Genomic DNA, 13,232 nt, shown 5'->3' on the forward strand with positions numbered 1-13,232 from the left:
ATGGAATTCTACATTAAATTACGACATGAAATTCACAATGGAATTCCAGCATGAAATTCACAACGGAATTTTAGCATGATATTCTGTACAGAATTCCAGCATAACATTCTGTATGGAGTTTCAGCATAAAAATCTGTATGGAATTCCAGCATGAAATTCTGCATGTAATTCCAGCATGAAATTCTGCACGAAATTCCAGCATGAAATTCTGCACGAAATTCCAGCATCAAATTTTAGATGAAATTTCAACACTAAATTCTGCATTAAAATCCACCTAAAAATTCTCTATCCCTCTGGTAACTGAACTCCTAAATCTCATCCATTCTCTCATCATGAAGTGCATAAATTCTTCTCTCACTCGATAACAGCATAAAAACTCCCTAAACCCGTGACAATGTCACTTTCGCCTAGCCCTCAACCCGTGGGCCACCTGTATTGCATTCGAAGCTGGGAAGAGGAGTTCACACGGAGGGGGACACCAGCATCCCAGAAGTCGAAGGTGAATGCTTGCCTCACCATATCTCCCTCACGGTTAATCGTGTTCACGTTTACGATACAAATACATATTAAAATCATTCAATGTACACTGTTTTACGTATATATGATATGGCGCATAATATAATCACGATTAGGACGAAAAGGTGAAACGTAAGAGAGACGTTCTGGGATGCAGGCTGTATCGGTTTTATTGGAGTCAGTCGGGGAAATGATTCCCTGACATTAAACCTTTTTTATTTGGCATTTTTATTATTTTTCCTGTTCTCCATATCCGTTAGGGGGTAGAGATAATTTCTTATCATTTCCTCTTATGTTTTACATGTTTTATCATAATTATGCCAAGGACGAGTGACCTTCAATTTCGTAAATAAAAATGAATGAATAAGTTAAAAATTGGCGGAATAATTATAAATAAACGAATAATCACTACTGAATAAACACTTGACGTATTCATCTTTCCCCTTGAGCTAGTTATTTAAACAAAATAAAATATTATCAAATCTCTTATCATCAGCAATAATCTCAGACTATTATTCGTTCACATTTCACCTCAAACTGATGAATGTAAATATTTATGAATAGAAAAACGTGACGAAACACCGGTCAGAGTGGGAGTTCCTGATAACAGTGCAGTATGTTATGGCGACTACAAAGTACTAATGAATTTGTTTCCTCAAACATTCAGTAGTCGAAGGTAAAACAGTATTTAACCATAAACATACTCTCAGCTTTAGTCACTCCGTCAGTCAAGCACAATCTGGGACAACCCCTGCGAAGAATCATCGAGAGGCTTTCCCACAGTTGCGTGCACATATGTGAGTTACTGATTTTTCAACTCATTTTTTTTTTCATTCATCGAGAAATGAGGAACGAGGAATTGATTGAATATTTTGATAAATTGAAGTTACATTCAAATATAAATGTCATTTGTATATGATGATTGGTAAATAGAATTTCTATACGCGAAATGAAATTCAATTTAGCTTCTGAATGTCACAAGCGTGTGATAGGATCGGGGTAGAAAGTATGGGCTGATGCAGGCTTCCGAATCGATTTATTTTTATGGATAATATTATTCTCATGATCATATTTTATTATATTCAAATTGAAATATAATGATTTGATTAATTTCGTGCAAAAATTGAAGTTTATTAGATACTGCAACAATACTAATATTATTGAATAATCTCTTTTATTTTCGATCAATCCGGAATATTTTATAATTTATCATCCACATGCTATTGATCTCAACAATAACAACTGAATAATAAAAACTGAAACAGTGAAATTCCCCTCTCTCCCTCCAGGAATGCCAGCAACTGTTTCATGATAATTTTATGAGGCATTGTATTTGAGTTAAATCGTAATTTGAGTTTTGGGGGTAGAATACTCACGAAAAGAGTCGATATATGCATGTCCGGGGAATTCGTACGGATTGGAATGCGGTTTTCGTTCGCTCTCCGAACCGAGGACCCACACACCTCACTCTCTCTTCTTTCGGTATTCCCCTCCCCTCTGCCCCCCTTCGACTCCTCTCTACAACCTCTCGCTGGCATTTTTTTTCTCCTCTCTCCCTCATATACAAGACTCGTCTTATATTCGTCCTGTGTGTACCTGAACCCCGGGGTCAGGAATTCGCGTAGCCTGTGGAACATCAAGTCGACGAGGTTGACCCTCACTGTTTCCACTATAATATACACTCGTATGCAACCGCCACGTAACACATGTGAAGACGATGCTGAATGAATTTTCAGAAATTAAATTTTTTTCCACTGCGAATGAACATTTTTTAAAACCCTTCACGACAAAAAAATAGTAGACAATTTAAAGACCTAAAAGATATTAATTTTTTTATGATGATTGATGTATTGATATATACCTGAAGAGGAAGTACTAATGAAAAACTCAATGTTCCTTCCAACCCAATTTTTTCTCTTCCTGCAAGAAAAAAGGGTTACCCCCGAAATTTTTTCAATGACCAAACCTTCCGGCTTCAGCCGGAAGCATTTAGTCCGCGTCACGCTTGTTTTAATTACCCCCGCATCCCCGTCTTGGAAGATGTAGCCACACATGCATACATATGTTGGCTCCAAGACGCTATAAAACAGGTAACGAGCAGCCCATTCGATCGACACCTGGCACACAAGGTGGAGAATTAATTTTTCGGATTAGTCTCATTGTGGGTTACCTGCGGGACGCATTAGAAGTCCCAGCGATCCATAAGAGTACGCGGGATTAAGGAACAGAAGCCCTGCATTTCCTCCTTATCACCGTTCTCATTCAATTCAAATGACAATTTGAATTTCAAAACTCCAAATGCCAGCTCCGCCTCCCCTCCCCCTGCCACCCTAATGATTCTGAGACACCAATTACAGGTGAATAGACGTAATTATCATTTAAAACGAGACTCGAGTGCCCATCACAGGATTATTTACATTATCCCTCTTCATGGCTTGTGCAATATCTCGGTACATGGGAGGTAGCGAAAGTGAGGGTCTTTTATTATTCTGCGTGACGTTACACAGTATGAACTGACAAATGTCAGTGTTGATGGAGTCAAGGAAGCGCATGACTCGCTAATAGATGTTGTACGCTACGAAATCATTGCGTATGAGCGTAGTATATCTATTCGCAATTTGACATTGTATCACCATTCAAATGGCGCATTGATATATTGAAGTGACTACTTAATAATTCAGCAGAGTCATGACTTTTGTCGATTTTGTAATGAATCTTCTTTGGGGAATGTGGCACAAAAGTGTGTGAGGTATGGCATGGGAGACGTTGTTACAACTGGGCGCGGGGCAGTCATCTTAGGTCAAGTGAATTTGAATTTTGCGCTGTGATGAGGCCTCATTGTTCGGATTCTTTTCGATGAAAATTAGCTGGTTTATAATGAGGGACTTTTGGGGTACCATTTTGTTGTAGGAGCCATCGCATCGCTCACTTAGGTAGTATTGTGAAGTGAGAGAGTGGACAGGAAAGGATAGGAAAGGAAACTATGATAGGGAATAACAAAATAGGGAGAAGTATAACAAGGTAAGGCAAAGTATAGCAAAGTATAATAAGGTAAAGCCAAGTATAGCAAAGTATAACAAGCATGACAAGGTTTAGGAAAGTGTAACAAAGTACAGCAAGGTAAGGCAAAGCAGAAAAAAGTATAAGAAGCTATGACAAGGTTTAGGAAAGTATAACAAAGTACAGCGAGGTAAGGCAAAGCATAGGAAAGCATAGTAAGCAATGACAAGGTATAGGACAGTATAGCAGAGAACAGCAAGGTAAAGCAAAGCATAGAAAAGTATAGGAAGCTGTGACAAGGTTTGGGAAAGTATCACAAAGTACAGCAAGGTAAGGCAAAGCATAGAAAGGTGTAGGAAGCTATGACAAGGTTTAAGAAAGTATAATAAAGTACAGCAAGGTAAGGCAAAGCATAGAAAGGTGTAGGAAGCTATGACAAGGTTTAAGAAAGTATAATAAAGTACAGCAAGGTAAGGCAAAGCATAAAAAAGTATAAGAAGCTATGACAAGGTTTCGGAAAGTATAGCAAAGTACAGCAAGGTAAGGCAAAGCATAGGAAAGCATAGTAAGCAATGACAAGGTATAGAACAGTACAGCAGAGAACAGCAAGGTAAAGCAAAGCATAGAAAAGTATAGGAAGCTATGACAAGGTTTAAGAAAGTATAATAAAGTACAGCAAGGTAAGGCAAGGTGTAGCAAAGCATAACAAGGTATGGAAAGGGATAGCAAAATATGGCAAAGTCTAGCAATAAAGTACAGCAAGATATATCAAAGTATAGAATTCAAGATATCATCAACAACAATAATGATTCCTAAAAATACCCTCCTTCCGAAAAAATCCAGAATATTTTTTCATCCACTCTCATACTCCGCATTTCACCTGTATTTGGATAGGACTAAATTTGAAAACCCGTGGGATTGTCCAGTACCATCATCTCAAAAAGATCACGAGAAAACCCCGCCACCGGGATTACAGTGAACCGGGTGAGTGCACGCTTTCTTCCATCTACCCAATATTTTTTCTCATCTTTATCTTCCACCGTTGTAGTATCCCAGTAGCCTATCTATTTCACGTCTCATTGTCTCGGCATTCTCCCTTTGATGTTCACCGATAATGGTTGCGGTTTAATGCAACCCCTCTGCCCAGTTAAATTAGGCGAAAAGACATGAGGTCAGGTTTCCATATATCGTGTGCACCATGTTGAAATGCTCATTTTCTTACCTCTCACGGGGTCATCTCTGCGCTATTTCTTTTCCTCACTTCATTGTTCAACAGGTTAAAGTTACTTGAGAAATTTTTAAGTCTCTGTCCCACGCTCCTTTTCAGCATCGCCAGCATCCTTTATTACAGCACGTCTTGATTCAGTATCACGCCCCAGGTTCTTTTTTTTTCACGTACCAAACATCGTATTCAGGTCCAGCTGAGCCTCCACCACTTTTACATATGAAATGAAATGTAGAAAAAAAAAATAGAAAACGGAGGGAGGGAGGGCAGTGTCCAACGTGTGGGGTGCTTTGTAACGAAATTACCTGCCTCTTTATCTCATTCGGATGGAGAATAAAAAATCCATTCTGATTCATCAGCTTCCTCTCTGCGCCCTCGAATCACGCCCGACGGGATTTTTTATAACCTCTTCTCTTTCGTGTGACAGGTTCACGCGATTGTCACGTAGGTGGGATATACTTGGGATACGCCCGACGACGACTGGCATACATGAATGTTTATTGGGCTCTTTCTGGTCCCCTTCCGTTTTATAATACGAAACATGTATTTGTGTTTCGGATTTTCTAATCGGGGATTTTCTCTGGTGAAGGGAGCTTCGCAGCGAGGGAGACAGAATTATTCATTACAGTTATTAATATTTTATTCATCATGTAAAATGTCGTCGAACATTTGTCTAACTATGGTGATAATTAAGGAGTTGATTTTCATTTGAAGCTATAAAAATTCGTTAAATATAATGAAATATAATTGATTAGTTTTTAAATGAAGATTAATTGGAATCTTTGCATTAATTTCAATTCAACAGTTTTATTTATTGAAGTAGGTAGCTTTTAGTGAAGATTCACTGAAAACTAAACGAAATTCAAAATTTTTGGACAACAGGAAAAATTCATCTATGAACTTGAATTATCAGTGATGAAATTCCGTGAAATTTTGGAAACCATAATGCGGTAAAAATTTCCAAAAGGACTATCCGAAATTTTAGTAAAAAAAATTTCAAACTCATAAATTAAAAAATAATGACTTGATCCTTTAGTCATTCAGGCAACGGGTGTGGCATATTCCCAATACTCCCAGTGCTTCCCCAAGAAAGATTTCTCCCCTAATGCGGGTTCATTATTGCTCGTCCGGACGTGAGACCATACAACCTAAAAGAAGATCGCAACCGATTGACTCGAGTGGTACCTATTCTCAACTGGGTACTTTAAAACGTGTATACAATTCAGTGTACCCTCTCTTGTAAGATTTTCTAGAGGTCGTAGCCATCGGGGTCGTGACAGAGTCACATAGTGGTGTCGCTGTTGATCAAAGGGATACGGGAGGGGAATACCCATTGGATTTAGAAGGGAGATGAAAAGAAAGTCAAACCAAGTGGCACTACGTATTTAAAAGCCCGATGGAGTTACCCTCCATCCTTCGGGAGAAATGAAACGCCAACGGTCGTCTAATTGGCACTCGGCAAACGCATCTTGATAAAGTATGCTGATTCTAAACTAGGTATCCAACCAGGGGGACACCTGGCACTCTCTGTGGGAGAAAAGAAATTCAGCACGAGAGCATTCCGATCAAATCACTTGTACAAATTTTTTTTATCAAATAACTTCTGCCTTGCAGTGGAATTTTCCCCAATTTTCCCCACGAAAATTCGTGATTGATAAAAAATGTCAATGGAAATGGCTTTGCAAAATAGAATTACTAAATTCGTGAATGTCTTTAATTAAGGATAAACATAATTTCGTCATTGAAAATGAAAAATTTCATGGAAAAATTAAGGGAAACTGCAAAGTTTATTTAAATCATTCCGTGAAAATTGATAGAAATCCGGAAAACTTGAGATATATTCTTGAATTTAATTAGGCAATGAAAATTCATGTTTTTATTGAAAATTTAAATTGATGAATTTTCAGTAAAATCTGAAATTTCATGCTTTCCCCACAATCCAGGACATTAATATTTTTTTCTCACCGAGAATATTGAAGCGATGATTGAAGATTTCCCCCACAATATCGGATTTCATTGAAGGAATTAAGATGATATAATTTCCCAACGGTCAGAGAAGCTCAGAACAAGGGCGTTTTATTTCCCCGTTTCTTTTATAATATCATATACACAAACCTAATTGGAATTGGAAATTTTTATCACATTTCAATTTCACTGAAATACCAAGAAATTTCGTCATTAAAAATTCAAAATTTTCTGGAAAAATCCATGGAAACTGTAAAATATTTTTACAACCATTCCATGAAAATCGACAGAGTTCCGGAAAATTAAGGTGAATATATTCTTGAATTTCATTTGATACTGAATTTTTTATATTTTAATCCTCAATGAAATCCAAAATTTTATAACTGTTGGAGCGATGATTGAAGATTTCCCCACAATGTCGGATTTCATTGAAGGAATTAAGATGATATAATTTCCCAACGGTCAGAGAAGCTCAGAACAAGGGCGTTTTATTTCCCCGTTTCTTTTATAATATCATATACACAAACCTAATTGGAATTGGAAATTTTTATCACATTTCAATTTCACTGAAATACCAAGAAATTTCGTCATTAAAAATTCAAAATTTTCTGGAAAAATCCATGGAAACTGTAAAATATTTTTACAACCATTCCATGAAAATCGACAGAGTTCCGGAAAATTAAGGTGAATATATTCTTGAATTTAATTTGATACTGAATTTTTTATATTTTGATCCTCAATGAAATCCAAAATTTTATAACTGTTGGAGCGATGATTGAAGATTTCCCCCACAATGTCGGATTTCATTGAAGGAATTAAGATGATATAATCTCCCAACGGTCGTAAAGATGTTCATAATAGTACAGTGCAGCCCAGCACAAGGGCGTTTTATTTCCCCGTTTCTTTTATAATCCCATATACACCAACATCACTAGGGCAATCTCCCGTAAATCGAACAAATGGCTGGGTAGCACAATGCTACCAGTTGCCTCTCCGAGTCGAGATCGCGAGAACCAATGGGCTTTCCTATCGGTACGTAATTAGTTGCTCGTTTCCCACGTGACTCTTGAGCCGGAATAAAAGAGACGATACACACATACACACAGAGACGCCACGAGCTGTAACGGATTTTGCCATTTGGCTTTTTTTTCCCTCCCTGATGGGCTCATGAATGAACAGTATTTAACATATTTTTTAAACTCCACGCTTTTTCATGATCGTCATTTCTACATATGCGAGCTTTCTCTGGTAATGGGAATGGAGCGTAGTGTTTCCGTGAAATTCACGGGAAAAAAATAACTCGCGAGGAGAGTTAACGCCCCAAAGTGGCCGGTACGCGGGGTCAAACGTTCGTCCACAGGCGTCAGAGTAATGACGACTATTAGGGAGGTGAGGTATTTTCACCGTATACTTGTCCCAACCCCGCCGTAAGGAACTAAAGATTGCCCTAACACTGTATACATAATATCCATGGGATTCACAACACGTTTTGAATTTTTTTTTTTGTTTCCGGGGAGTGTTGCACGTTGTGGTATTCCCTTCCTCGAATTTCTCATCAGGCGGTGATTATATTAAGGGGGAAAAAATCAGAGAACAACGAGAATGGAGTCTTGAGTGTTGGGGATTTATTGGAATCTCGTCGATAATTATGCGAGGATTCTCAATATTGCATCAGTGGATTTGATGAATTTTGGAGATAACAAAATTTTATGAAGTTTCAGGGTTAGTTCAGCGTTTTAAGAATTTGCAAAAATTTAATTTTCTGTTTTATTTTTGCATCTCATTTTATTTTTTATTGTGTTGAATTTTAAACTCATCTGTACACCAGATTTTATAGTTGCAGTGTTAGAGAAAAAATTAAAATGTAATTCAGAGTTGCCTAGTCATTTTTGGAAGACATTTAATTCAATTTATGGGGAAAAATCATGAAATTTCAATGAAATTGCAAATTTTCCCCCAGCAATCCCCTAACTTTCTCCAATTTTCAATCAAAACCTGAATATTAAATTGCTTACAAATCCAGAAATATATTAACCTGAATTTTCTCAAATTCTACGAATTTCCATGGAACAATTGAACCGAAGTTGACAGTTTCCATCAAATTTTTCATAAAATTGAATTTTCAATGACGAAATTCCTCGGAAGTGAAGTGGAACTAAATCATAAAAACTTCCAAGAAATGTGATGGGAATTTTATTAAAAAATTCTCAACAATGTGATTATCCCCGACAAAATCTGACTTAGTAACAATCAATAAAAAATTCCGCGGAAATAACTTCATCATCACTAATTTTAAATCCCGATGGGTGTGGACAGCATTTCGAGCATAAATTCAATCATCGAAATGATCATAAAAATAGACGGCAGCACGCGTGGAAAATGTGTTTCCGTGCACAGGTACGGGACTTATGACCCTGAGGCAGATGAGTTGTCTGTCCCGGTATGTAATCACGTCTATAACTGAAGCGCGGGTGGTAGGAGGGAAGGCTCCGACGAAACTCGGCAGCAATCTCGACTGAGATTTGAGGAGAGGAACGTATATGCGGGTAACGGTGGCTATCCTTCCTATTCGGCTTCGCCGAGTAATGGAAACCCCGTGTTAACACGTTCACGGAGACGCCTCGATTTCTGGATCCACTCATGAGGAAACTCCAGGTTGTTATTTCTGGGCTTGAATCCGGATGAATTGAGTTTGGTGCCCCATCTGGTAGCCTACCTGGTAGGTAACATGGATGCGGATACTCATCACATGTGTTTCACCTGAAAATCACGTAGTTCGACTACGATTGGTCAGGTGGGAGATTTATTGAATAGGCTTGCGGGTCGAATTTCAGTTAAAGGAAAACGAGGAATAATTAGGGAGTTTCGAGAATTTAAAAATGCATGGGTGGAATTTTCGGTGCGGTTTTTGGAATTTTTTATCGGGTAATAGGGCCACTGGAATTTCAAGGAATTTCACTGTTGAATTATCGCTTGTAATTATCCCGTAAAGTTAATAGGAATCAGGAAAGTTCTCGTAAATATGTTCTAGTATTTTTAAGGAGATGACATTGAATTTTCATTTCGCTGATTGAAAGTTGGAGAATTCTTGTTTTTACTGTGACAAAAATTTCGCTGAATTTTCTGGAAATTCCAGTGGATATGTTACTTGTTAGAAATTTCCAAGACCCTTACCGCACATTTCAGTTGAAATTTTTCAACAGTAAGCTCCTGCAGCTCGAAAATTTTGAATTAAATTGAGTTTTCAATGAAATTTAACACTTCATAATTTTTTTCCCCCATCACATTATATTCCCACTGAAATTCCAAGAAATTTCGTCATTGAATATTTAAAATATAATGGCAAAATCAATAAAAAATGTAAATTTAAGCTCAATGATTCCCTGAAAATTAACGCAAATCACGAAAATTCCGTTTTCACGTTGTGATTGAAAATTCAACTAAGTTTCGGGAATTCTTCTTCGATTAAACGATTTACTTGATTCAAGTAACATTTATTTAATTCAAATAAATTTTTTCTGCGCGTAGTCAACTGCCCACTAAATGTCAATGTTACTCTAATATTTCATCATAAATTGACCTATAAAATCTAGTGGGCAGACGAATTTGAAATTATATCCACGTGGAAACATGAATATGCGTATCACCTTTTCTTTCTCAATTCAGAATGAAACCTCCCTATCTTTTAAATGACACCATTCACAATCTTCACCTCATCAACTTCACATGAAACAAACCTCCCTGAATTACCCAGAGACTTCAGGGCAGAACCGAGAAGACTATTTGATTTTCGATTCCCGCCGAACAATTACAAGAAGGCCAGTAGTCGTTAGCCTATTGGCCCCGGCGTTACTATGCATTCCGTCACACCTGAGTGGTCCCAAGCGCGCATACAGTGGTTGTGCACTTTGCCGACAGCGACCCGCTGTAGCCTAACGATCCTATCCCCCGTACGATTGAAAAATCCTATCCTCTTACCCTACCCCCGCGCGATCGCCATTTGCGCAACGTCCGTCCAAGAATACTTAAAACCCTTTTTTTTTTCTCTTATCCATCCACTTTTTACCTTTTCCTCAACAGCTGTAGCAGGTTGGCTATTAGCCGGGTAAATCTCACAGGCTTCCCATGGGTACACAAGCAAGGTCGCAGAATTAACCTCGTGATGAATTTTCTTTCTACGTATTTTTCCTCTCTCTGATATCATAAAGACGGTGGTTTTAAACTCTCGCATTTACATTTTACTTTCAAACGAATTGACTGTTGAAAGACAGTTAATTATTGGATATTGAATGCGAATAGTTTTATAATAGTTCACTTGTAATTGATTACCAACGGCTCTTTCGATTTTTATCGAGAAATCGAGATCTCGGTAATGTATCGTGGAGAAAAAAGTAGTGGGAATATTGGCTTCGAGTGGATTATTTTGGATAATTGGAATAAATTCATTTAGTTTTAATTCTGGGCATTAACTGGTAGCAATCTTTACTATTTAATTTTCTACATTGTATGAAATTTACATTCATGTTTCATATTTTATATATGGGGAAATAAGATTGAGACATGTTACCGAACAAGTCAAGTAATAAAGCTTGAAATTTCATAATCATTTTTCCTCTACATCGGATTCAATGTCGCTATCATGAGAATTACACTTGAAAATTTTCGTCTGAATTTATCGTGTTCAAGTTCCACTGAAATTTCAGGAAATCTTGTCATTGAAAAATCAAATATTCCATTGGTTTTCTGTTCAAATGATCTGGAAATATATAAAATACTTGATTTTTCAGTTCAATTATTCTGTGAAAATGCAGAAAAATCAGGGAAATTCAGGGAAAAGTTGATAATTCATTGAGATAAATTTTTGAAATTTAAGTAACAGATGCATTTGAATTTTCAAGATTCGGAATTTGAATTCAATTTCATCTTGGGAATTCAATAAAATTAAGTTTTTCATGATGAATGATCATTGAATTTTCAATGACAATTTGGATTTTCACACCAATCACGAAAATTACGCATTACATTCAAATGAATTTTAAGGAGATTAAAAATTCAGAAGAAAAGTTACCTGTTCAATATTCAAGAAAATTGACTGATTTATCAATAACGAGATCAATGGAAATTCCATGTAAATTATTCGTCGTTAAAAATTTCAAGATTTTTTACTTTAAATTTCAAGAGTAATTTTCTAACAGCGTAAATTCCATAATTCAATGTCACTCCCGTGAGATTTACTATAACATCTTCCATGAAATTTCGAAAATGTTCACAGTGTATTTCAACCAATAAAGAAACATTTAAACTCCTGTTTCATTCGTTACATCCGACGATTTTTCAAAAAACAATTAGTCACGAGTATTACTCCAAGTTACACTTGAAAAAGTGTTTTACCCTATCATTACGAGAACGAAATAACTAATGTGAAGTCAATGTTACAAGCAACGAGCGCAAATAATCGATTTCCATCGCTCAAAACGTTTTCCATCACCCACTTGTTGAATATTTTTTTATGCAAAAGACCAATATGGCGGGCGTGTCCAGGATGATTGAGCGAATCCGTGCACTCTCGTGGTGCACTGGCACTCGACCTCGTATATTTTGTATTCATAGAACTGCCTGGGAACCGCGTGGACCCCATCGTGTATTCTAACGCTGTCTTCGGCACTGCGTCACGGCCGTGTGGCTCGGTTAGGGCCCGTAGGGGCCTAAAAACTTCACCTCCCCCCCTCCCGCGACCTTCTCTCATCGTCGAGTGATTCTGAACCACCGTGACCTCGTCGCCTGTGGCCCTTCTGGGTTATTCACTTCCGGTATTATTTTCTTCAAAATTTGAATGATCCGCGGAGGTCACGGAATCGAATTAGCGGGTGAAAAGAAATACTTTTTTACAATTATTTTCAAAGAACGAGTGAAATACGTTATATTTGCTGAATTAATCTTCGGAATGTTTTCAGAACTGATCGGGTAAAATGGCTCGTTTTTTTATTTTGGCATAATTGACAGCCGCGAATTTTTATACAATTTAAAATTTTTTATTTTGTTATTTCATTGCATTGTAAAAAAATTGAATTTCAGGAATAGTTCAGTAGTAAATTCAGTAATTCAGTGAAATTGCAATTTCTTGAGCTGCAGGAAAACGAGAATTCCCTAACTCATTTCGATTTCTAATAAAAACATGAATATTTGCTGCCGAATTACTTTAAACCTCAACTTAATTGAAAATCCAAGAATACATTTACTCGAATTCTCCTGAATTCAATTAATTTTTACCAATTGAATCAAAACTTACCTTCCATTAAATTTAAATTACAAAATTCTTTGAAATCTCACTGGAACTGTGATGCGATAAAAATGAAAAAACGGAAATTTCCAAAAAGTGTCAACAGTGTGACATGATAAAATACCCCAAATGTGCCTGAAAATTCACCCAAAACTTCCCAAAAATTCGCAATTCCAAAAATCCTACAAAGACTCCCAATAGAAATTTCACTCCCTGGCGCCACCGACATTAATCCCCCCCCCCCCC

At 37.1% G+C, this 13,232-nt stretch overlaps 1 protein-coding gene across 1 annotated transcript in view; it reads left to right on the forward strand.

The window, feature by feature from the left end:
* Positions 1–1,244: 1,244 nt before the first annotated feature.
* LOC107036306 (inducible metalloproteinase inhibitor protein) overlaps positions 1,245–13,232 on the forward strand; it is a 22,363-nt gene continuing 10,375 nt past the window's right edge. The window contains exon 1 of the mRNA XM_015254188.2: positions 1,245–1,313. The gene's annotated coding sequence lies outside the window, so the exon portion shown is untranslated. The remainder of the gene's footprint in view (positions 1,314–13,232) is intronic.

Source organism: Diachasma alloeum, unplaced genomic scaffold, assembly GCF_001412515.2.
Source record: "Diachasma alloeum isolate Michigan unplaced genomic scaffold, Dall2.0 Dall_scaffold_00208, whole genome shotgun sequence".
Taxonomy (NCBI): domain Eukaryota; kingdom Metazoa; phylum Arthropoda; class Insecta; order Hymenoptera; family Braconidae; genus Diachasma; species Diachasma alloeum.